This window comes from Danio rerio, chromosome 10 (assembly GCF_052040795.2).
Source record: "Danio rerio strain M-AB ecotype USA chromosome 10, GRCz13ab, whole genome shotgun sequence".
NCBI classification, from domain to species: domain Eukaryota; kingdom Metazoa; phylum Chordata; class Actinopteri; order Cypriniformes; family Danionidae; genus Danio; species Danio rerio.
The window spans coordinates 13,469,231-13,496,022 of record NC_141030.1 but is presented as its reverse complement, the minus strand read 5'-3'; the positions used below and the strand labels follow the sequence as shown (position 1 = coordinate 13,496,022).

The 26,792-nt window shown below is 35.1% G+C and overlaps 1 long non-coding RNA gene across 1 annotated transcript in view; it reads left to right on the top strand.

The window, feature by feature from the left end:
* Positions 1-26,064, top strand: part of LOC147841986 (uncharacterized) — a 43,410-nt gene extending 17,346 nt beyond the window's left edge. Inside the window, exons 3-5 of the long non-coding RNA XR_015500864.1 lie at positions 2,421-3,101; positions 19,475-20,392; positions 25,788-26,064. This is a non-coding gene — a long non-coding RNA (uncharacterized LOC147841986). The remainder of the gene's footprint in view (positions 1-2,420; positions 3,102-19,474; positions 20,393-25,787) is intronic.
* The last annotated feature ends 728 nt before the right edge of the window (positions 26,065-26,792 follow it).

Below are 26,792 nucleotides of genomic sequence, written 5' to 3'. Positions count from 1 at the left end.
AATGCATGAAATGTTGTCTAAAACAAAAAAGAATGATGCATTTTATGGCTGGATCTGTTTTTATCACTTTCTGAATTGGACGTTGAAAATGAGCTTATCTCAGCCAGCAGAGAGGTCAAATCACAGTAATGCAAACTCAGTCAGAGACATAGATTTTCACTTGCAACTTGCTTTAACATGTTTAACAGTGCATGAAATGTTGTCTAAAACAAAAAGGAATGATGCATTTTATGGCTGGATCTGGTTTTATTACATTCTGTATTGGACGTTGAAAATGAGCTTATCTCAGCCAGCAGAGAGGTCAAATCACAGTAATGCAAACTCAGTCAGAGACATAGATTTTCACTTGCAACTTGCTTTAACATGTTTAACAGTGCATGAAATGTTGTCTAAAACAAAAAAGAATGATGCATTTTATAGCTGGATCAAGTTTTATTACATTCTGAATTGGACGTTGAAAATGAGCTTATCTCAGCCAGCAGAGAGGTCAAATCACAGTAATGCAAACTCAGTCAGAGACATAGATTTTAACTTGCAACTTGCTTTAACATGTTTAACAGTGCATGAAATGTTGTCTAAAACAAAAAAGAATGATGCATTTTACGGCTGGATCTGTTTTTATCACTTTCTGAATTGGACGTTGAAAATGAGCTTATCTCAGCCAGCAGAGAGGTCAAATCACAGTAATGCAAACTCAGTCAGAGACATAGATTTTCACTTGCAACTTGCTTTAACATGTTTAACAGTGCATGAAATGTTGTCTAAAACAAAAAAGAATGATGCATTTTATAGCTGGATCTGGTTTTATTACATTCTGAATTGGACGTTGAAAATGAGCTTATCTCAGCCAGCAGAGAGGTCAAATTACAATAATGCAAACTCAGTCAGAGACATAGATTTTCACTTGCAACTTGCTTTAACATGTTTAACAGTGCATGAAATGTTGTCTAAAACAAAAAAGAATGATGCATTTTATGGCTGGATCTGTTTTTATCACTTTCTAAATTGGACGTTGAAAATGAGCTTATCTCAGCCAGCAGATAGGTCAAATCACAGTAATGCAAACTCAGTCAGAGACATAGATTTTCACTTGCAACTTGCTTTAACATGTTTAACAGTGCATGAAATGTTGTCTAAAACAAAAAAGAATGATGCATTTTATGGCTGGATCTGGTTTTATTACATTCTGAATTGGACGTTGAAAATGAGCTTATCTCAGCCAGCAGAGAGGTCAAACCACAGTAATGCAAACTCAGTCAGAGACATAGATTTTCACTTGCAACTTGCTTTAACATGTTTAACAGTGCATGAAATGTTGTCTAAAACAAAAAAGAATGATGCATTTTATGGCTGGATCTGGTTTTATTACATTCTGCATTGGACGTTAAAAATGAGCTTATCTCAGCCAGCAGATAGGTCAAATCACAGTAATGCAAACTCAGTCAGAGACATAGATTTTCACTTGCAACTTGCTTTAACATGTTTAACAGTGCATGAAATGTTGTCTAAAACAAAAAAGAATGATGCATTTTATGGCTGGATCTGGTTTTATTACATTCTGAATTGGACGTTGAAAATGAGCTTATCTCAGCCAGCAGAGAGGTCAAATCACAGTAATGCAAACTCAGTCAGAGACATAGATTTTCACTTGCAACTTGCTTTAACATGTTTAACAGTGCATGAAATGTTGTCTAAAACAAAAAAGAATGATGCATTTTATGGCTGGATCAGGTTTTATTACATTCTGTATTGGACGTTGAAAATTAGCTTATCTCAGCCAGCAGAGAGGTCAAATCACAGTAATGCAAACTCAGTCAGAGACATAGATTTTCACTTGCAACTTGCTTTAACATGTTTAACAGTGCATGAAATGTTGTCTAAAACAAAAAAGAATGATGCATTTTATGGCTGGATCTGGTTTTATTACATTCTGAATTGGACGTTGAAAATGAGCTTATCTCAGCCAGCAGAGAGGTCAAATCACAGTAATGCAAACTCAGTCAGAGACATAGATTTTCACTTGCAACTTGCTTTAACATGTTTAACAGTGCAAGAAATGTTGTCTAAAACAAAAAAGAATGATGCATTTTATAGCTGGATCTGGTTTTATTACATTCTGAATTGGACGTTAAAAATGAGCTTATCTCAGCCAGCAGAGAGGTCAAATCACAGTAATGCAAACTCAGTCAGAGACATAGATTTTCACTTGCAACTTGCTTTAACATGTTTAACAGTGCATGTAATGTTGTCTAAAACAAAAAAGAATGATGCATTTTATGGCTGGATCTGTTTTTATCACTTTCTGAATTGGACGTTGAAAATGAGCTTATCTCAGCCAGCAGAGAGGTCAAATCACAGTAATGCAAACTCAGTCAGAGACATAGATTTTCACTTGCAACTTGCTTTAACATGTTTAACAGTGCATGAAATGTTGTCTAAAACAAAAAAGAATGATGCATTTTATGGCTGGATCAGGTTTTATTACATTCTGAATTGGACGTTGAAAATGAGCTTATCTCAGCCAGCAGAGAGGTCAAATCACAGTAATGCAAACTCAGTCAGAGACATAGATTTTCACTTGCAACTTGCTTTAACATGTTTAACAGTGCATGAAATGTTGTCTAAAACAAAAAAGAATGATGCATTTTATGGCTGGATCTGGTTTTATTACATTCTGAATTGGACGTTGAAAATGAGCTTATCTCAGCCAGCAGAGAGGTCAAATCACAGTAATGTAAACTCAGTCAGAGACATAGATTTTCACTTGCAACTTGCTTTAACATGTTTAACAGTGCATGAAATGTTGTCTAAAACAAAAAAGAATGATGCATTTTATGGCTGGATCTGGTTTTATTACATTCTGAATTGGACGTTGAAAATGAGCTTATCTCAGCCAGCAGAGAGGTCAAATCACAGTAATGCAAACTCAGTCAGAGACATAGATTTTCACTTGCAACTTGCTTTAACATGTTTAACAGTGCATGAAATGTTGTCTAAAACAAAAAAAAATGATGCATTTTATAGCTGGATCAGGTTTTATTATATTCTGAATTGGACGTTGAAAATGAGCTTATCTCAGCCAGCAGAGAGGTCAAATCACAGTAATGTAAACTCAGTCAGAGACATAGATTTTCACTTGCAACTTGCTTTAACATGTTTAACAGTGCATGAAATGTTGTCTAAAACAAAAAAGAATGATGCATTTTATGGCTGGATCTGGTTTTATTACATTCTGAATTGGACGTTGAAAATGAGCTTATCTCAGCCAGCAGAGAGGTCAAATCACAGTAATGCAAACTCAGTCAGAGACATAGATTTTCACTTGCAACTTGCTTTAACATGTTTAACAGTGCATGAAATGTTGTCTAAAACAAAAAAAAATGATGCATTTTATAGCTGGATCAGGTTTTATTATATTCTGAATTGGACGTTGAAAATGAGCTTATCTCAGCCAGCAGAGAGGTCAAATCACAGTAATGCAAACTCAGTCAGAGACATAGATTTTCACTTGCAACTTGCTTTAACATGTTTAACAGTGCATGAAATGTTGTCTAAAACAAAAAAGAATGATGCATTTTATGGCTGGATCTGGTTTTATTACATTCTGAATTGGACGTTGAAAATGAGCTTATCTCAGCCAGCAGAGAGGTCAAATCACAGTAATGCAAACTCAGTCAGAGACATAGATTTTCACTTGCAACTTGCTTTAACATGTTTAACAGTGCATGAAATGTTGTCTAAAACAAAAAAGAATGATGCATTTTATGGCTGGATCTGTTTTTATCACTTTCTGAATTGGACGTTGAAAATGAGCTTATCTCAGCCAGCAGAGAGGTCAAATCACAGTAATGCAAACTCAGTCAGAGACATAGATTTTCACTTGCAACTTGCTTTAACATGTTTAACAGTGCATGAAATGTTGTCTAAAACAAAAAAGAATGATGCATTTTATGGCTGGATCTGGTTTTATTACATTCTGAATTGGACGTTGAAAATGAGCTTATCTCAGCCAGCAGAGAGGTCAAATCACAGTAATGCAAACTCAGTCAGAGACATAGATTTTCACTTGCAACTTGCTTTAACATGTTTAACAGTGCATGAAATGTTGTCTAAAACAAAAAAGAATGATGCATTTTATAGCTGGATCAAAAGTTTTATTACATTCTGAATTGGACGTTGAAAATGAGCTTATCTCAGCCAGCAGAGAGGTCAAATCACAGTAATGCAAACTCAGTCAGAGACATAGATTTTCACTTGCAACTTGCTTTAACATGTTTAACAGTGCATGAAATGTTGTCTAAAACAAAAAAGAATGATGCATTTTATAGCTGGATCTGGTTTTATTACATTCTGAAATGGACGTTGAAAATGAGCTTATCTCAGCCAGCAGAGAGGTCAAATCACAGTAATGCAAACTCAGTCAGAGACATAGATTTTCACTTGCAACTTGCTTTAACATGTTTAACAGTGCATGAAATGTTGTCTAAAACAAAAAAAATGATGCATTTTATAGCTGGATCAGGTTTTATTATATTCTGAATTGGACGTTGAAAATGAGCTTATCTCAGCCAGCAGAGAGGTCAAATCACAGTAATGCAAACTCAGTCAGAGACATAGATTTTCACTTGCAACTTGCTTTAACATGTTTAACAGTGCATGAAATGTTGTCTAAAACAAAAAAGAATGATGCATTTTATGGCTGGATCTGGTTTTATTACATTCTGAATTGGACGTTGAAAATGAGCTTATCTCAGCCAGCAGAGAGGTCAAATCACAGTAATGTAAACTCAGTCAGAGACATAGATTTTCACTTGCAACTTGCTTTAACATGTTTAACAGTGCATGAAATGTTGTCTAAAACAAAAAAGAATGATGCATTTTATGGCTGGATCTGGTTTTATTACATTCTGAATTGGACGTTGAAAATGAGCTTATCTCAGCCAGCAGAGAGGTCAAATCACAGTAATGCAAACTCAGTCAGAGACATAGATTTTCACTTGCAACTTGCTTTAACATGTTTAACAGTGCATGAAATGTTGTCTAAGACAAAAAAAAATGATGCATTTTATAGCTGGATCAGGTTTCATTATATTCTGAATTGGACGTTGAAAATGAGCTTATCTCAGCCAGCAGAGAGGTCAAATCACAGTAATGTAAACTCAGTCAGAGACATAGATTTTCACTTGCAACTTGCTTTAACATGTTTAACAGTGCATGAAATGTTGTCTAAAACAAAAAAGAATGATGCATTTTATGGCTGGATCTGGTTTTATTACATTCTGAATTGGACGTTGAAAATGAGCTTATCTCAGCCAGCAGAGAGGTCAAATCACAGTAATGCAAACTCAGTCAGAGACATAGATTTTCACTTGCAACTTGCTTTAACATGTTTAACAGTGCATGAAATGTTGTCTAAAACAAAAAAAAATGATGCATTTTATAGCTGGATCAGGTTTTATTATATTCTGAATTGGACGTTGAAAATGAGCTTATCTCAGCCAGCAGAGAGGTCAAATCACAGTAATGCAAACTCAGTCAGAGACATAGATTTTCACTTGCAACTTGCTTTAACATGTTTAACAGTGCATGAAATGTTGTCTAAAACAAAAAAGAATGATGCATTTTATGGCTGGATCTGGTTTTATTACATTCTGAATTGGACGTTGAAAATGAGCTTATCTCAGCCAGCAGAGAGGTCAAATCACAGTAATGCAAACTCAGTCAGAGACATAGATTTTCACTTGCAACTTGCTTTAACATGTTTAACAGTGCATGAAATGTTGTCTAAAACAAAAAAGAATGATGCATTTTATGGCTGGATCTGTTTTTATCACTTTCTGAATTGGACGTTGAAAATGAGCTTATCTCAGCCAGCAGAGAGGTCAAATCACAGTAATGCAAACTCAGTCAGAGACATAGATTTTCACTTGCAACTTGCTTTAACATGTTTAACAGTGCATGAAATGTTGTCTAAAACAAAAAAGAATGATGCATTTTATGGCTGGATCTGGTTTTATTACATTCTGAATTGGACGTTGAAAATGAGCTTATCTCAGCCAGCAGAGAGGTCAAATCACAGTAATGCAAACTCAGTCAGAGACATAGATTTTCACTTGCAACTTGCTTTAACATGTTTAACAGTGCATGAAATGTTGTCTAAAACAAAAAAGAATGATGCATTTTATAGCTGGATCAAAAGTTTTATTACATTCTGAATTGGACGTTGAAAATGAGCTTATCTCAGCCAGCAGAGAGGTCAAATCACAGTAATGCAAACTCAGTCAGAGACATAGATTTTCACTTGCAACTTGCTTTAACATGTTTAACAGTGCATGAAATGTTGTCTAAAACAAAAAAGAATGATGCATTTTATAGCTGGATCTGGTTTTATTACATTCTGAAATGGACGTTGAAAATGAGCTTATCTCAGCCAGCAGAGAGGTCAAATCACAGTAATGCAAACTCAGTCAGAGACATAGATTTTCACTTGCAACTTGCTTTAACATGTTTAACAGTGCATGAAATGTTGTCTAAAACAGAAAAAATGATGCATTTTATAGCTGGATCAGGTTTTATTATATTCTGAATTGGACGTTGAAAATGAGCTTATCTCAGCCAGCAGAGAGGTCAAATCACAGTAATGCAAACTCAGTCAGAGACATAGATTTTCACTTGCAACTTGCTTTAACATGTTTAACAGTGCATGAAATGTTGTCTAAAACAAAAAAGAATGATGCATTTTATAGCTGGATCAGGTTTTATTACATTCTGAATTGGACGTTGAAAATGAGCTTATCTCAGCCAGCAGAGAGGTCAAATCACAGTAATGCAAACTCAGTCAGAGACATAGATTTTCACTTGCAACTTGCTTTAACATGTTTAACAGTGCATGAAATGTTGTCTAAAACAAAAAAGAATGATGCATTTTATGGCTGGATCTGTTTTTATCACTTTCTGAATTGGACGTTGAAAATGAGCTTATCTCAGCCAGCAGAGAGGTCAAATCACAGTAATGCAAACTCAGTCAGAGACATAGATTTTCACTTGCAACTTGCTTTAACATGTTTAACAGTGCATGAAATGTTGTCTAAAACAAAAAAGAATGATGCATTTTATGGCTGGATCAGGTTTTATTACATTCTGAATTGGACGTTGAAAATGAGCTTATCTCAGCCAGCAGAGAGGTCAAATCACAGTAATGCAAACTCAGTCAGAGACATAGATTTTCACTTGCAACTTGCTTTAACATGTTTAACAGTGCATGAAATGTTGTCTAAAACAAAAAAGAATGATGCATTTTATGGCTGGATCTGGTTTTATTACATTCTGAATTGGACGTTGAAAATGAGCTTATCTCAGCCAGCAGAGAGGTCAAATCACAGTAATGTAAACTCAGTCAGAGACATAGATTTTCACTTGCAACTTGCTTTAACATGTTTAACAGTGCATGAAATGTTGTCTAAAACAAAAAAGAATGATGCATTTTATGGCTGGATCTGGTTTTATTACATTCTGAATTGGACGTTGAAAATGAGCTTATCTCAGCCAGCAGAGAGGTCAAATCACAGTAATGCAAACTCAGTCAGAGACATAGATTTTCACTTGCAACTTGCTTTAACATGTTTAACAGTGCATGAAATGTTGTCTAAAACAAAAAAAAATGATGCATTTTATAGCTGGATCAGGTTTTATTATATTCTGAATTGGACGTTGAAAATGAGCTTATCTCAGCCAGCAGAGAGGTCAAATCACAGTAATGTAAACTCAGTCAGAGACATAGATTTTCACTTGCAACTTGCTTTAACATGTTTAACAGTGCATGAAATGTTGTCTAAAACAAAAAAGAATGATGCATTTTATGGCTGGATCTGGTTTTATTACATTCTGAATTGGACGTTGAAAATGAGCTTATCTCAGCCAGCAGAGAGGTCAAATCACAGTAATGCAAACTCAGTCAGAGACATAGATTTTCACTTGCAACTTGCTTTAACATGTTTAACAGTGCATGAAATGTTGTCTAAAACAAAAAAAAATGATGCATTTTATAGCTGGATCAGGTTTTATTATATTCTGAATTGGACGTTGAAAATGAGCTTATCTCAGCCAGCAGAGAGGTCAAATCACAGTAATGCAAACTCAGTCAGAGACATAGATTTTCACTTGCAACTTGCTTTAACATGTTTAACAGTGCATGAAATGTTGTCTAAAACAAAAAAGAATGATGCATTTTATGGCTGGATCTGGTTTTATTACATTCTGAATTGGACGTTGAAAATGAGCTTATCTCAGCCAGCAGAGAGGTCAAATCACAGTAATGCAAACTCAGTCAGAGACATAGATTTTCACTTGCAACTTGCTTTAACATGTTTAACAGTGCATGAAATGTTGTCTAAAACAAAAAAGAATGATGCATTTTATGGCTGGATCTGTTTTTATCACTTTCTGAATTGGACGTTGAAAATGAGCTTATCTCAGCCAGCAGAGAGGTCAAATCACAGTAATGCAAACTCAGTCAGAGACATAGATTTTCACTTGCAACTTGCTTTAACATGTTTAACAGTGCATGAAATGTTGTCTAAAACAAAAAAGAATGATGCATTTTATGGCTGGATCTGGTTTTATTACATTCTGAATTGGACGTTGAAAATGAGCTTATCTCAGCCAGCAGAGAGGTCAAATCACAGTAATGCAAACTCAGTCAGAGACATAGATTTTCACTTGCAACTTGCTTTAACATGTTTAACAGTGCATGAAATGTTGTCTAAAACAAAAAAGAATGATGCATTTTATAGCTGGATCAAAAGTTTTATTACATTCTGAATTGGACGTTGAAAATGAGCTTATCTCAGCCAGCAGAGAGGTCAAATCACAGTAATGCAAACTCAGTCAGAGACATAGATTTTCACTTGCAACTTGCTTTAACATGTTTAACAGTGCATGAAATGTTGTCTAAAACAAAAAAGAATGATGCATTTTATAGCTGGATCTGGTTTTATTACATTCTGAAATGGACGTTGAAAATGAGCTTATCTCAGCCAGCAGAGAGGTCAAATCACAGTAATGCAAACTCAGTCAGAGACATAGATTTTCACTTGCAACTTGCTTTAACATGTTTAACAGTGCATGAAATGTTGTCTAAAACAAAAAAAATGATGCATTTTATAGCTGGATCAGGTTTTATTATATTCTGAATTGGACGTTGAAAATGAGCTTATCTCAGCCAGCAGAGAGGTCAAATCACAGTAATGCAAACTCAGTCAGAGACATAGATTTTCACTTGCAACTTGCTTTAACATGTTTAACAGTGCATGAAATGTTGTCTAAAACAAAAAAGAATGATGCATTTTATGGCTGGATCTGGTTTTATTACATTCTGAATTGGACGTTGAAAATGAGCTTATCTCAGCCAGCAGAGAGGTCAAATCACAGTAATGTAAACTCAGTCAGAGACATAGATTTTCACTTGCAACTTGCTTTAACATGTTTAACAGTGCATGAAATGTTGTCTAAAACAAAAAAGAATGATGCATTTTATGGCTGGATCTGGTTTTATTACATTCTGAATTGGACGTTGAAAATGAGCTTATCTCAGCCAGCAGAGAGGTCAAATCACAGTAATGCAAACTCAGTCAGAGACATAGATTTTCACTTGCAACTTGCTTTAACATGTTTAACAGTGCATGAAATGTTGTCTAAAACAAAAAAAAATGATGCATTTTATAGCTGGATCAGGTTTTATTATATTCTGAATTGGACGTTGAAAATGAGCTTATCTCAGCCAGCAGAGAGGTCAAATCACAGTAATGTAAACTCAGTCAGAGACATAGATTTTCACTTGCAACTTGCTTTAACATGTTTAACAGTGCATGAAATGTTGTCTAAAACAAAAAAGAATGATGCATTTTATGGCTGGATCTGGTTTTATTACATTCTGAATTGGACGTTGAAAATGAGCTTATCTCAGCCAGCAGAGAGGTCAAATCACAGTAATGCAAACTCAGTCAGAGACATAGATTTTCACTTGCAACTTGCTTTAACATGTTTAACAGTGCATGAAATGTTGTCTAAAACAAAAAAAAATGATGCATTTTATAGCTGGATCAGGTTTTATTATATTCTGAATTGGACGTTGAAAATGAGCTTATCTCAGCCAGCAGAGAGGTCAAATCACAGTAATGCAAACTCAGTCAGAGACATAGATTTTCACTTGCAACTTGCTTTAACATGTTTAACAGTGCATGAAATGTTGTCTAAAACAAAAAAGAATGATGCATTTTATGGCTGGATCTGGTTTTATTACATTCTGAATTGGACGTTGAAAATGAGCTTATCTCAGCCAGCAGAGAGGTCAAATCACAGTAATGCAAACTCAGTCAGAGACATAGATTTTCACTTGCAACTTGCTTTAACATGTTTAACAGTGCATGAAATGTTGTCTAAAACAAAAAAGAATGATGCATTTTATGGCTGGATCTGTTTTTATCACTTTCTGAATTGGACGTTGAAAATGAGCTTATCTCAGCCAGCAGAGAGGTCAAATCACAGTAATGCAAACTCAGTCAGAGACATAGATTTTCACTTGCAACTTGCTTTAACATGTTTAACAGTGCATGAAATGTTGTCTAAAACAAAAAAGAATGATGCATTTTATGGCTGGATCTGGTTTTATTACATTCTGAATTGGACGTTGAAAATGAGCTTATCTCAGCCAGCAGAGAGGTCAAATCACAGTAATGCAAACTCAGTCAGAGACATAGATTTTCACTTGCAACTTGCTTTAACATGTTTAACAGTGCATGAAATGTTGTCTAAAACAAAAAAGAATGATGCATTTTATAGCTGGATCAAAAGTTTTATTACATTCTGAATTGGACGTTGAAAATGAGCTTATCTCAGCCAGCAGAGAGGTCAAATCACAGTAATGCAAACTCAGTCAGAGACATAGATTTTCACTTGCAACTTGCTTTAACATGTTTAACAGTGCATGAAATGTTGTCTAAAACAAAAAAGAATGATGCATTTTATAGCTGGATCTGGTTTTATTACATTCTGAAATGGACGTTGAAAATGAGCTTATCTCAGCCAGCAGAGAGGTCAAATCACAGTAATGCAAACTCAGTCAGAGACATAGATTTTCACTTGCAACTTGCTTTAACATGTTTAACAGTGCATGAAATGTTGTCTAAAACAAAAAAAATGATGCATTTTATAGCTGGATCAGGTTTTATTATATTCTGAATTGGACGTTGAAAATGAGCTTATCTCAGCCAGCAGAGAGGTCAAATCACAGTAATGCAAACTCAGTCAGAGACATAGATTTTCACTTGCAACTTGCTTTAACATGTTTAACAGTGCATGAAATGTTGTCTAAAACAAAAAAGAATGATGCATTTTATAGCTGGATCAGGTTTTATTACATTCTGAATTGGACGTTGAAAATGAGCTTATCTCAGCCAGCAGAGAGGTCAAATCACAGTAATGCAAACTCAGTCAGAGACATAGATTTTCACTTGCAACTTGCTTTAACATGTTTAACAGTGCATGAAATGTTGTCTAAAACAAAAAAGAATGATGCATTTTATGGCTGGATCTGTTTTTATCACTTTCTGAATTGGACGTTGAAAATGAGCTTATCTCAGCCAGCAGAGAGGTCAAATCACAGTAATGCAAACTCAGTCAGAGACATAGATTTTCACTTGCAACTTGCTTTAACATGTTTAACAGTGCATGAAATGTTGTCTAAAACAAAAAGGAATGATGCATTTTATGGCTGGATCTGTTTTTATCACTTTCTAAATTGGACGTTGAAAATGAGCTTATCTCAGCCAGCAGATAGGTCAAATCACAGTAATGCAAACTCAGTCAGAGACATAGATTTTCACTTGCAACTTGCTTTAACATGTTTAACAGTGCATGAAATGTTGTCTAAAACAAAAAAGAATGATGCATTTTATGGCTGGATCTGGTTTTATTACATTCTGAATTGGACGTTGAAAATGAGCTTATCTCAGCCAGCAGAGAGGTCAAATCACAGTAATGCAAACTCAGTCAGAGACATAGATTTTCACTTGCAACTTGCTTTAACATGTTTAACAGTGCATGAAATGTTGTCTAAAACAAAAAAGAATGATGCATTTTATGGCTGGATCTGGTTTTATTACATTCTTAATTGGACGTTGAAAATGAGCTTATCTCAGCCAGCAGAGAGGTCAAATCACAGTAATGCAAACTCAGTCAGAGACATAGATTTTCACTTGCAACTTGCTTTAACATGTTTAACAGTGCATGAAATGTTGTCTGAAACAAAAAAGAATGATGCATTTTATAGCTAGATCTGGTTTTATTACATTCTGAATTGGACGTTGAAAATGAGCTTATCTCAGCCAGCAGAGAGGTCAAATCACAGTAATGCAAACTCAGTCAGAGACATAGATTTTCACTTGCAACTTGCTTTAACATGTTTAACAGTGCATGAAATGTTGTCTAAAACAAAAAAGAATGATGCATTTTATGGCTGGATCTGGTTTTATTACATTCTGAATTGGACGTTGAAAATGAGCTTATCTCAGCCAGCAGAGAGGTCAAATCACAGTAATGCAAACTCAGTCAGAGACATAGATTTTCACTTGCAACTTGCTTTAACATGTTTAACAGTGCATGAAATGTTGTCTAAAACAAAAAAGAATGATGCATTTTATGGCTGGATCTGGTTTTATTACGTTCTGAATTGGACGTTGAAAATGAGCTTATCTCAGCCAGCAGAGAGGTCAAATCACAGTAATGCAAACTCAGTCAGAGACATAGATTTTCACTTGCAACTTGCTTTAACATGTTTAACAGTGCATGAAATGTTGTCTAAAACAAAAAAGAATGATGCATTTTATGGCTGGATCTGTTTTTATCACTTTCTGAATTGGACGTTGAAAATGAGCTTATCTCAGCCAGCAGAGAGGTCAAATCACAGTAATGCAAACTCAGTCAGAGACATAGATTTTCACTTGCAACTTGCTTTAACATGTTTAACAGTGCATGAAATGTTGTCTAAAACAAAAAAGAATGATGCATTTTATGGCTGGATCTGGTTTTATTACATTTTGAATTGGACGTTGAAAATGAGCTTATCTCAGCCAGCAGAGAGGTCAAATCACAGTAATGCAAACTCAGTCAGAGACATAGATTTTCACTTGCAACTTGCTTTAACATGTTTAACAGTGCATGAAATGTTGTCTAAAACAAAAAAGAATGATGCATTTTATGGCTGGATCTGGTTTTATTACATTCTGAATTGGACGTTGAAAATGAGCTTATCTCAGCCAGCAGAGAGGTCAAATCACAGTAATGCAAACTCAGTCAGAGACATAGATTTTCACTTGCAACTTGCTTTAACATGTTTAACAGTGCATGAAATGTTGTCTAAAACAAAAAAGAATGATGCATTTTATGGCTGGATCTGGTTTTATTACATTCTGAATTGGACGTTGAAAATGAGCTTATCTCAGCCAGCAGAGAGGTCAAATCACAGTAATGCAAACTCAGTCAGAGACATAGATTTTCACTTGCAACTTGCTTTAACATGTTTAACAGTGCATGAAATGTTGTCTAAAACAAAAAAAAATGATGCATTTTATAGCTGGATCAGGTTTTATTACATTCTGAATTGGACGTTGAAAATGAGCTTATCTCAGCCAGCAGAGAGGTCAAATCACAGTAATGCAAACTCAGTCAGAGACATAGATTTTCACTTGCAACTTGCTTTAACATGTTTAACAGTGCATGAAATGTTGTCTAAAACAAAAAAGAATGATGCATTTTATGGCTGGATCTGTTTTTATCACTTTCTGAATTGGACGTTGAAAATGAGCTTATCTCAGCCAGCAGAGAGGTCAAATCACAGTAATGCAAACTCAGTCAGAGACATAGATTTTCACTTGCAACTTGCTTTAACATGTTTAACAGTGCATGAAATGTTGTCTAAAACAAAAAGGAATGATGCATTTTATGGCTGGATCTGTTTTTATCACTTTCTAAATTGGACGTTGAAAATGAGCTTATCTCAGCCAGCAGATAGGTCAAATCACAGTAATGCAAACTCAGTCAGAGACATAGATTTTCACTTGCAACTTGCTTTAACATGTTTAACAGTGCATGAAATGTTGTCTAAAACAAAAAAGAATGATGCATTTTATGGCTGGATCTGGTTTTATTACATTCTGAATTGGACGTTGAAAATGAGCTTATCTCAGCCAGCAGAGAGGTCAAACCACAGTAATGCAAACTCAGTCAGAGACATAGATTTTCACTTGCAACTTGCTTTAACATGTTTAACAGTGCATGAAATGTTGTCTAAAACAAAAAAGAATGATGCATTTTATGGCTGGATCTGGTTTTATTACATTCTGAATTGGACGTTGAAAATGAGCTTATCTCAGCCAGCAGAGAGGTCAAATCACAGTAATGCAAACTCAGTCAGAGACATAGATTTTCACTTGCAACTTGCTTTAACATGTTTAACAGTGCATGAAATGTTGTCTAAAACAAAAAAGAATGATGCATTTTATGGCTGGATCTGGTTTTATTACATTCTTAATTGGACGTTGAAAATGAGCTTATCTCAGCCAGCAGAGAGGTCAAATCACAGTAATGCAAACTCAGTCAGAGACATAGATTTTCACTTGCAACTTGCTTTAACATGTTTAACAGTGCATGAAATGTTGTCTGAAACAAAAAAGAATGATGCATTTTATAGCTAGATCTGGTTTTATTACATTCTGAATTGGACGTTGAAAATGAGCTTATCTCAGCCAGCAGAGAGGTCAAATCACAGTAATGCAAACTCAGTCAGAGACATAGATTTTCACTTGCAACTTGCTTTAACATGTTTAACAGTGCATGAAATGTTGTCTAAAACAAAAAAGAATGATGCATTTTATGGCTGGATCTGGTTTTATTACATTCTGAATTGGACGTTGAAAATGAGCTTATCTCAGCCAGCAGAGAGGTCAAATCACAGTAATGCAAACTCAGTCAGAGACATAGATTTTCACTTGCAACTTGCTTTAACATGTTTAACAGTGCATGAAATGTTGTCTAAAACAAAAAAGAATGATGCATTTTATGGCTGGATCTGGTTTTATTACGTTCTGAATTGGACGTTGAAAATGAGCTTATCTCAGCCAGCAGAGAGGTCAAATCACAGTAATGCAAACTCAGTCAGAGACATAGATTTTCACTTGCAACTTGCTTTAACATGTTTAACAGTGCATGAAATGTTGTCTAAAACAAAAAAGAATGATGCATTTTATGGCTGGATCTGTTTTTATCACTTTCTGAATTGGACGTTGAAAATGAGCTTATCTCAGCCAGCAGAGAGGTCAAATCACAGTAATGCAAACTCAGTCAGAGACATAGATTTTCACTTGCAACTTGCTTTAACATGTTTAACAGTGCATGAAATGTTGTCTAAAACAAAAAAGAATGATGCATTTTATGGCTGGATCTGGTTTTATTACATTTTGAATTGGACGTTGAAAATGAGCTTATCTCAGCCAGCAGAGAGGTCAAATCACAGTAATGCAAACTCAGTCAGAGACATAGATTTTCACTTGCAACTTGCTTTAACATGTTTAACAGTGCATGAAATGTTGTCTAAAACAAAAAAGAATGATGCATTTTATGGCTGGATCTGGTTTTATTACATTCTGAATTGGACGTTGAAAATGAGCTTATCTCAGCCAGCAGAGAGGTCAAATCACAGTAATGCAAACTCAGTCAGAGACATAGATTTTCACTTGCAACTTGCTTTAACATGTTTAACAGTGCATGAAATGTTGTCTAAAACAAAAAAGAATTATGCATTTTATGGCTGGATCTGGTTTTATTACATTCTTAATTGGACGTTGAAAATGAGCTTATCTCAGCCAGCAGAGAGGTCAAATCACAGTAATGCAAACTCAGTCAGAGACATAGATTTTCACTTGCAACTTGCTTTAACATGTTTAACAGTGCATGAAATGTTGTCTAAAACAAAAAAGAATGATGCATTTTATGGCTGGATCTGGTTTTATTACATTCTGAATTGGACGTTGAAAATGAGCTTATCTCAGCCAGCAGAGAGGTCAAATCACAGTAATGCAAACTCAGTCAGAGACATAGATTTTCACTTGCAACTTGCTTTAACATGTTTAACAGTGCATGAAATGTTGTCTAAAACAAAAAAGAATGATGCATTTTATAGCTGGATCAGGTTTTATTACATTCTGAATTGGACGTTGAAAATGAGCTTATCTCAGCCAGCAGAGAGGTCAAATCACAGTAATGCAAACTCAGTCAGAGACATAGATTTTCACTTGCAACTTGCTTTAACATGTTTAACAGTGCATGAAATGTTGTCTAAAACAAAAAAGAATGATGCATTTTATGGCTGGATCTGGTTTTATTACATTCTGAATTGGACGTTGAAAATGAGCTTATCTCAGCCAGCAGAGAGGTCAAATCACAGTAATGCAAACTCAGTTAGAGACATAGATTTTCACTTGCAACTTGCTTTAACATGTTTAACAGTGCATGAAATGTTGTCTAAAACAAAAAAGAATGATGCATTTTATAGCTGGATCAGGTTTTATTACATTCTGAATTGGTCGTTGAAAATGAGCTTATCTCAGCCAGCAGAGAGGTCAAATCACAGTAATGCAAACTCAGTCAGAGACATAGATTTTCACTTGCAACTTGCTTTAACATGTTTAACAGTGCATGAAATGTTGTCTAAAACAAAAAAGAATGATGCATTTTATGGCTGGATCTGTTTTCATCACTTTCTAAATTGGACGTTGAAAATGAGCTTATCTCAGCCAGCAGATAGGTCAAATCACAGTTATGCAAACTCAGTCAGAGACATAGATTTTCACTTGCAACTTGCTTTAACATGTTTAACAGTGCATGAAATGTTGTCTAAAACAAAAAAGAATGATGCATTTTATGGCTGGATCTGGTTTTATTACATTCTGAATTGGATGTTGAAAATGAGCTTATCTCAGCCAGCAGAGAGGTCAAATCACAGTAATGCAAACTCAGTCAGAGACATAGATTTTCACTTGCAACTTGCTTTAACATGTTTAACAGTGCATGAAATGTTGTCTAAAACAAAAAAGAATGATGCATTTTATGGCTGGATCTGGTTTTATCACTTTCTAAATTGGACGTTGAAAATGAGCATATCTCAGCCAGCAGAGAGGTCAAATCACAGTAATGCAAACTCAGTCAGAGACATAGATTTTCACTTGCAACTTGCTTTAACATGTTTAACAGTGCATGAAATGTTGTCTAAAACAAAAAAGAATGATGCATTTTATGGCTGGATCTGTTTTTATCACTTTCTGAATTGGACGTTGAAAATGAGCTTATCTCAGCCAGCAGAGAGGTCAAATCACAGTAATGCAAACTCAGTCAGAGACATAGATTTTCACTTGCAACTTGCTTTAACATGTTTAACAGTGCATGAAATGTTGTCTAAAACAAAAAAGAATGATGCATTTTATGGCTGGATCTGGTTTTATTACATTCTGAATTGGACGTTGAAAATGAGCTTATCTCAGCCAGCAGAGAGGTCAAATCACAGTAATGCAAACTCAGTCAGAGACATAGATTTTCACTTGCAACTTGCTTTAACATGTTTAACAGTGCATGAAATGTTGTCTAAAACAAAAAAGAATGATGCATTTTATGGCTGGATCTGGTTTTATTACATTCTGAATTGGACGTTGAAAATGAGCTTATCTCAGCCAGCAGAGAGGTCAAATCACAGTAATGCAAACTCAGTCAGAGACATAGATTTTCACTTGCAACTTGCTTTAACATGTTTAACAGTGCATGAAATGTTGTCTAAAACAAAAAAGAATGATGCATTTTATGGCTGGATCTGGTTTTATTACATTCTGAATTGGACGTTGAAAATGAGCTTATCTCAGCCAGCAGAAATGTCAAATCACAGTAATGCAAACTCAGTCAGAGACATAGATTTTCACTTGCAACTTGCTTTAACATGTTTAACAGTGCATGAAATGTTGTCTAAAACAAAAAAGAATGATGCATTTTATGGCTGGATCTGTTTTCATCACTTTCTAAATTGGACGTTGAAAATGAGCTTATCTCAGCCAGCAGATAGGTCAAATCACAGTTATGCAAACTCAGTCAGAGACATAGATTTTCACTTGCAACTTGCTTTAACATGTTTAACAGTGCATGAAATGTTGTCTAAAACAAAAAAGAATGATGCATTTTATGGCTGGATCTGGTTTTATTACATTCTGAATTGGATGTTGAAAATGAGCTTATCTCAGCCAGCAGAGAGGTCAAATCACAGTAATGCAAACTCAGTCAGAGACATAGATTTTCACTTGCAACTTGCTTTAACATGTTTAACAGTGCATGAAATGTTGTCTAAAACAAAAAAGAATGATGCATTTTATGGCTGGATCTGGTTTTATCACTTTCTAAATTGGACGTTGAAAATGAGCATATCTCAGCCAGCAGAGAGGTCAAATCACAGTAATGCAAACTCAGTCAGAGACATAGATTTTCACTTGCAACTTGCTTTAACATGTTTAACAGTGCATGAAATGTTGTCTAAAACAAAAAAGAATGATGCATTTTATGGCTGGATCTGTTTTTATCACTTTCTGAATTGGACGTTGAAAATGAGCTTATCTCAGCCAGCAGAGAGGTCAAATCACAGTAATGCAAACTCAGTCAGAGACATAGATTTTCACTTGCAACTTGCTTTAACATGTTTAACAGTGCATGAAATGTTGTCTAAAACAAAAAAGAATGATGCATTTTATGGCTGGATCTGGTTTTATTACATTCTGAATTGGACGTTGAAAATGAGCTTATCTCAGCCAGCAGAGAGGTCAAATCACAGTAATGCAAACTCAGTCAGAGACATAGATTTTCACTTGCAACTTGCTTTAACATGTTTAACAGTGCATGAAATGTTGTCTAAAACAAAAAAGAATGATGCATTTTATGGCTGGATCTGGTTTTATTACATTCTGAATTGGACGTTGAAAATGAGCTTATCTCAGCCAGCAGAGAGGTCAAATCACAGTAATGCAAACTCAGTCAGAGACATAGATTTTCACTTGCAACTTGCTTTAACATGTTTAACAGTGCATGAAATGTTGTCTAAAACAAAAAAGAATGATGCATTTTATGGCTGGATCTGGTTTTATTACATTCTGAATTGGACGTTGAAAATGAGCTTATCTCAGCCAGCAGAGAGGTCAAATCACAGTAATGCAAACTCAGTCAGAGACATAGATTTTCACTTGCAACTTGCTTTAACATGTTTAACAGTGCATGAAATGTTGTCTAAAACAAAAAAGAATGATGCATTTTATGGCTGGATCTGGTTTTATTACATTCTGAATTGGACGTTGAAAATGAGCTTATCTCAGCCAGCAGAGAGGTCAAATCACAGTAATGCAAACTCAGTCAGAGACATAGATTTTCACTTGCAACTTGCTTTAACATGTTTAACAGTGCATGAAATGTTGTCTAAAACAAAAAAGAATGATGCATTTTATAGCTGGATCTGGTTTTATTACATTCTGAATTGGACGTTGAAAATGAGCTTATCTCAGCCAGCAGAGAGGTCAAATCACAATAATGCAAACTCAGTCAGAGACATAGATTTTCACTTGCAACTTGCTTTAACATGTTTAACAGTGCATGAAATGTTGTCTAAAACAAAAAAGAATGATGCATTTTATGGCTGGATCTGTTTTTATCACTTTCTAAATTGGACGTTGAAAATGAGCTTATCTCAGCCAGCAGATAGGTCAAATCACAGTAATGCAAACTCAGTCAGAGACATAGATTTTCACTTGCAACTTGCTTTAACATGTTTAACAGTGCATGAAATGTTGTCTAAAACAAAAAAGAATGATGCATTTTATGGCTGGATCTGGTTTTATTACATTCTGAATTGGACGTTGAAAATGAGCTTATCTCAGCCAGCAGAGAGGTCAAACCACAGTAATGCAAACTCAGTCAGAGACATAGATTTTCACTTGCAACTTGCTTTAACATGTTTAACAGTGCATGAAATGTTGTCTAAAACAAAAAAGAATGATGCATTTTATGGCTGGATCTGGTTTTATTACATTCTGAATTGGACGTTGAAAATGAGCTTATCTCAGCCAGCAGAGAGGTCAAATCACAGTAATGCAAACTCAGTCAGAGACATAGATTTTCACTTGCAACTTGCTTTAACATGTTTAACAGTGCATGAAATGTTGTCTAAAACAAAAAAGAATGATGCATTTTATGGCTGGATCTGGTTTTATTACATTCTGAATTGGACGTTGAAAATGAGCTTATCTCAGCCAGCAGAGAGGTCAAATCACAGTAATGCAAACTCAGTCAGAGACATAGATTTTCACTTGCAACTTGCTTTAACATGTTTAACAGTGCATGAAATGTTGTCTGAAACAAAAAAGAATGATGCATTTTATAGCTAGATCTGGTTTTATTACATTCTGAATTGGACGTTGAAAATGAGCTTATCTCAGCCAGCAGAGAGGTCAAATCACAGTAATGCAAACTCAGTCAGAGACATAGATTTTCACTTGCAACTTGCTTTAACATGTTTAACAGTGCATGAAATGTTGTCTAAAACAAAAAAGAATGATGCATTTTATGGCTGGATCTGGTTTTATTACATTCTGAATTGGACGTTGAAAATGAGCTTATCTCAGCCAGCAGAGAGGTCAAATCACAGTAATGCAAACTCAGTCAGAGACATAGATTTTCACTTGCAACTTGCTCTAACATGTTTAACAGTGCATGAAATGTTGTCTAAAACAAAAAAGAATGATGCATTTTATGGCTGGATCTGGTTTTATTACGTTCTGAATTGGACGTTGAAAATGAGCTTATCTCAGCCAGCAGAGAGGTCAAATCACAGTAATGCAAACTCAGTCAGAGACATAGATTTTCACTTGCAACTTGCTTTAACATGTTTAACAGTGCATGAAATGTTGTCTAAAACAAAAAAGAATGATGCATTTTATGGCTGGATCTCTTTTTATCACTTTCTGAATTGGACGTTGAAAATGAGCTTATCTCAGCCAGCAGAGAGGTCAAATCACAGTAATGCAAACTCAGTCAGAGACATAGATTTTCACTTGCAACTTGCTTTAACATGTTTAACAGTGCATGAAATGTTGTCTAAAACAAAAAAGAATGATGCATTTTATGGCTGGATCTGGTTTTATTACATTTTGAATTGGACGTTTAAAATGAGCTTATCTCAGCCAGCAGAGAGGTCAAATCACAGTAATGCAAACTCAGTCAGAGACATAGATTTTCACTTGCAACTTGCTTTAACATGTTTAACAGTGCATGAAATGTTGTCTAAAACAAAAAAGAATGATGCATTTTATGGCTGGATCTGGTTTTATTACATTCTGAATTGGACGTTGAAAATGAGCTTATCTCAGCCAGCAGAGAGGTCAAATCACAGTAATGCAAACTCAGTCAGAGACATAGATTTTCACTTGCAACTTGCTTTAACATGTTTAACAGTGCATGAAATGTTGTCTAAAACAAAAAAGAATGATGCATTTTATAGCTGGATCAGGTTTTATTACATTCTGAATTGGTCGTTGAAAATGAGCTTATCTCAGCAAGCAGAGAGGTCAAATCACAGTAATGCAAACTCAGTCAGAGACATAGATTTTCACTTGCAACTTGCTTTAACATGTTTAACAGTGCATGAAATGTTGTCTAAAACAAAAAAGAATGATGCATTTTATGGCTGGATCTGGTTTTATTACATTCTGAATTGGACGTTGAAAATGAGCTTATCTCAGCCAGCAGAGAGGTCAAATCACAGTAATGCAAACTCAGTCAGAGACATAGATTTTCACTTGCAACTTGCTTTAACATGTTTAACAGTGCATGAAATGTTGTCTAAAACAAAAAAGAATGATGCATTTTATAGCTGGATCTGGTTTTATTGCATTCTGAATTGGACGTTGAAAATGAGCTTATCTCAGCCAGCAGAGAGGTCAAATTACAATAATGCAAACTCAGTCAGAGACATAGATTTTCACTTGCAACTTGCTTTAACATGTTTAACAGTGCATGAAATGTTGTCTAAAACAAAAAAGAATGATGCATTTTATGGCTGGATCTGTTTTTATCACTTTCTAAATTGGACGTTGAAAATGAGCTTATCTCAGCCAGCAGATAGGTCAAATCACAGTAATGCAAACTCAGTCAGAGACATAGATTTTCACTTGCAACTTGCTTTAACATGTTTAACAGTGCATGAAATGTTGTCTAAAACAAAAAAGAATGATGCATTTTATGGCTGGATCTGGTTTTATTACATTCTGAATTGGACGTTGAAAATGAGCTTATCTCAGCCAGCAGAGAGGTCAAACCACAGTAATGCAAACTCAGTCAGAGACATAGATTTTCACTTGCAACTTGCTTTAACATGTTTAACAGTGCATGAAATGTTGTCTAAAACAAAAAAGAATGATGCATTTTATGGCTGGATCTGGTTTTATTACATTCTGCATTGGACGTTAAAAATGAGCTTATCTCAGCCAGCAGAGAGGTCAAATCACAGTAATGCAAACTCAGTCAGAGACATAGATTTTCACTTGCAACTTGCTTTAACATGTTTAACAGTGCATGAAATGTTGTCTAAAACAAAAAAGAATGATGCATTTTATGGCTGGATCAGGTTTTATTACATTCTGAATTGGACGTTGAAAATTAGCTTATCTCAGCCAGCAGAGAGGTCAAATCACAGTAATGCAAACTCAGTCAGAGACATAGATTTTCACTTGCAACTTGCTTTAACATGTTTAACAGTGCATGAAATGTTGTCTAAAACAAAAAAGAATGATGCATTTTATGGCTGGATCTGGTTTTATTACATTCTGAATTGGACGTTGAAAATGAGCTTATCTCAGCCAGCAGAGAGGTCAAATCACAGTAATGCAAACTCAGTCAGAGACATAGATTTTCACTTGCAACTTGCTTTAACATGTTTAACAGTGCATGAAATGTTGTCTAAAACAAAAAAGAATGATGCATTTTATGGCTGGATCTGTTTTTATCACTTTCTGAATTGGACGTTGAAAATGAGCTTATCTCAGCCAGCAGAGAGGTCAAATCACAGTAATGCAAACTCAGTCAGAGACATAGATTTTCACTTGCAACTTGCTTTAACATGTTTAACAGTGCATGAAATGTTGTCTAAAACAAAAAAGAATGATGCATTTTATGGCTGGATCAGGTTTTATTACATTCTGAATTGGACGTTGAAAATGAGCTTATCTCAGCCAGCAGAGAGGTCAAATCACAGTAATGCAAACTCAGTCAGAGACATAGATTTTCACTTGCAACTTGCTTTAACATGTTTAACAGTGCATGAAATGTTGTCTAAAACAAAAAAGAATGATGCATTTTATGGCTGGATCTGGTTTTATTACATTCTGAATTGGACGTTGAAAATGAGCTTATCTCAGCCAGCAGAGAGGTCAAATCACAGTAATGTAAACTCAGTCAGAGACATAGATTTTCACTTGCAACTTGCTTTAACATGTTTAACAGTGCATGAAATGTTGTCTAAAACAAAAAAGAATGATGCATTTTATGGCTGGATCTGGTTTTATTACATTCTGAATTGGACGTTGAAAATGAGCTTATCTCAGCCAGCAGAGAGGTCAAATCACAGTAATGCAAACTCAGTCAGAGACATAGATTTTCACTTGCAACTTGCTTTAACATGTTTAACAGTGCATGAAATGTTGTCTAAAACAAAAAAAAATGATGCATTTTATAGCTGGATCAGGTTTTATTATATTCTGAATTGGACGTTGAAAATGAGCTTATCTCAGCCAGCAGAGAGGTCAAATCACAGTAATGCAAACTCAGTCAGAGACATAGATTTTCACTTGCAACTTGCTTTAACATGTTTAACAGTGCATGAAATGTTGTCTAAAACAAAAAAGAATGATGCATTTTATGGCTGGATCTGGTTTTATTACATTCTGAATTGGACGTTGAAAATGAGCTTATCTCAGCCAGCAGAGAGGTCAAATCACAGTAATGCAAACTCAGTCAGAGACATAGATTTTCACTTGCAACTTGCTTTAACATGTTTAACAGTGCATGAAATGTTGTCTAAAACAAAAAAGAATGATGCATTTTATGGCTGGATCTGTTTTTATCACTTTCTGAATTGGACGTTGAAAATGAGCTTATCTCAGCCAGCAGAGAGGTCAAATCACAGTAATGCAAACTCAGTCAGAGACATAGATTTTCACTTGCAACTTGCTTTAACATGTTTAACAGTGCATGAAATGTTGTCTAAAACAAAAAAGAATGATGCATTTTATGGCTGGATCTGGTTTTATTACATTCTGAATTGGACGTTGAAAATGAGCTTATCTCAGCCAGCAGAGAGGTCAAATCACAGTAATGCAAACTCAGTCAGAGACATAGATTTTCACTTGCAACTTGCTTTAACATGTTTAACAGTGCATGAAATGTTGTCTAAAACAAAAAAGAATGATGCATTTTATAGCTGGATCAAAAGTTTTATTACATTCTGAATTGGACGTTGAAAATGAGCTTATCTCAGCCAGCAGAGAGGTCAAATCACAGTAATGCAAACTCAGTCAGAGACATAGATTTTCACTTGCAACTTGCTTTAACATGTTTAACAGTGCATGAAATGTTGTCTAAAACAAAAAAGAATGATGCATTTTATAGCTGGATCTGGTTTTATTACATTCTGAAATGGACGTTGAAAATGAGCTTATCTCAGCCAGCAGAGAGGTCAAATCACAGTAATGCAAACTCAGTCAGAGACATAGATTTTCACTTGCAACTTGCTTTAACATGTTTAACAGTGCATGAAATGTTGTCTAAAACAAAAAAAATGATGCATTTTATAGCTGGATCAGGTTTTATTATATTCTGAATTGGACGTTGAAAATGAGCTTATCTCAGCCAGCAGAGAGGTCAAATCACAGTAATGCAAACTCAGTCAGAGACATAGATTTTCACTTGCAACTTGCTTTAACATGTTTAACAGTGCATGAAATGTTGTCTAAAACAAAAAAGAATGATGCATTTTATAGCTGGATCAGGTTTTATTACATTCTGAATTGGACGTTGAAAATGAGCTTATCTCAGCCAGCAGAGAGGTCAAATCACAGTAATGCAAACTCAGTCAGAGACATAGATTTTCACTTGCAACTTGCTTTAACATGTTTAACAGTGCATGAAATGTTGTCTAAAACAAAAAAGAATGATGCATTTTATGGCTGGATCTGTTTTTATCACTTTCTGAATTGGACGTTGAAAATGAGCTTATCTCAGCCAGCAGAGAGGTCAAATCACAGTAATGCAAACTCAGTCAGAGACATAGATTTTCACTTGCAACTTGCTTTAACATGTTTAACAGTGCATGAAATGTTGTCTAAAACAAAAAGGAATGATGCATTTTATGGCTGGATCTGTTTTTATCACTTTCTAAATTGGACGTTGAAAATGAGCTTATCTCAGCCAGCAGATAGGTCAAATCACAGTAATGCAAACTCAGTCAGAGACATAGATTTTCACTTGCAACTTGCTTTAACATGTTTAACAGTGCATGAAATGTTGTCTAAAACAAAAAAGAATGATGCATTTTATAGCTGGATCTGGTTTTATTACATTCTGAATTGGACGTTGAAAATGAGCTTATCTCAGCCAGCAGAGAGGTCAAATCACAATAATGCAAACTCAGTCAGAGACATAGATTTTCACTTGCAACTTGCTTTAACATGTTTAACAGTGCATGAAATGTTGTCTAAAACAAAAAAGAATGATGCATTTTATGGCTGGATCTGTTTTTATCACTTTCTAAATTGGACGTTGAAAATGAGCTTATCTCAGCCAGCAGATAGGTCAAATCACAGTAATGCAAACTCAGTCAGAGACATAGATTTTCACTTGCAACTTGCTTTAACATGTTTAACAGTGCATGAAATGTTGTCTAAAACAAAAAAGAATGATGCATTTTATGGCTGGATCTGGTTTTATTACATTCTGAATTGGACGTTGAAAATGAGCTTATCTCAGCCAGCAGAGAGGTCAAACCACAGTAATGCAAACTCAGTCAGAGACATAGATTTTCACTTGCAACTTGCTTTAACATGTTTAACAGTGCATGAAATGTTGTCTAAAACAAAAAAGAATGATGCATTTTATGGCTGGATCTGGTTTTATTACATTCTGAATTGGACGTTGAAAATGAGCTTATCTCAGCCAGCAGAGAGGTCAAATCACAGTAATGCAAACTCAGTCAGAGACATAGATTTTCACTTGCAACTTGCTTTAACATGTTTAACAGTGCATGAAATGTTGTCTAAAACAAAAAAGAATGATGCATTTTATGGCTGGATCTGGTTTTATTACATTCTGAATTGGACGTTGAAAATGAGCTTATCTCAGCCAGCAGAGAGGTCAAATCACAGTAATGCAAACTCAGTCAGAGACATAGATTTTCACTTGCAACTTGCTTTAACATGTTTAACAGTGCATGAAATGTTGTCTGAAACAAAAAAGAATGATGCATTTTATAGCTAGATCTGGTTTTATTACATTCTGAATTGGACGTTGAAAATGAGCTTATCTCAGCCAGCAGAGAGGTCAAATCACAGTAATGCAAACTCAGTCAGAGACATAGATTTTCACTTGCAACTTGCTTTAACATGTTTAACAGT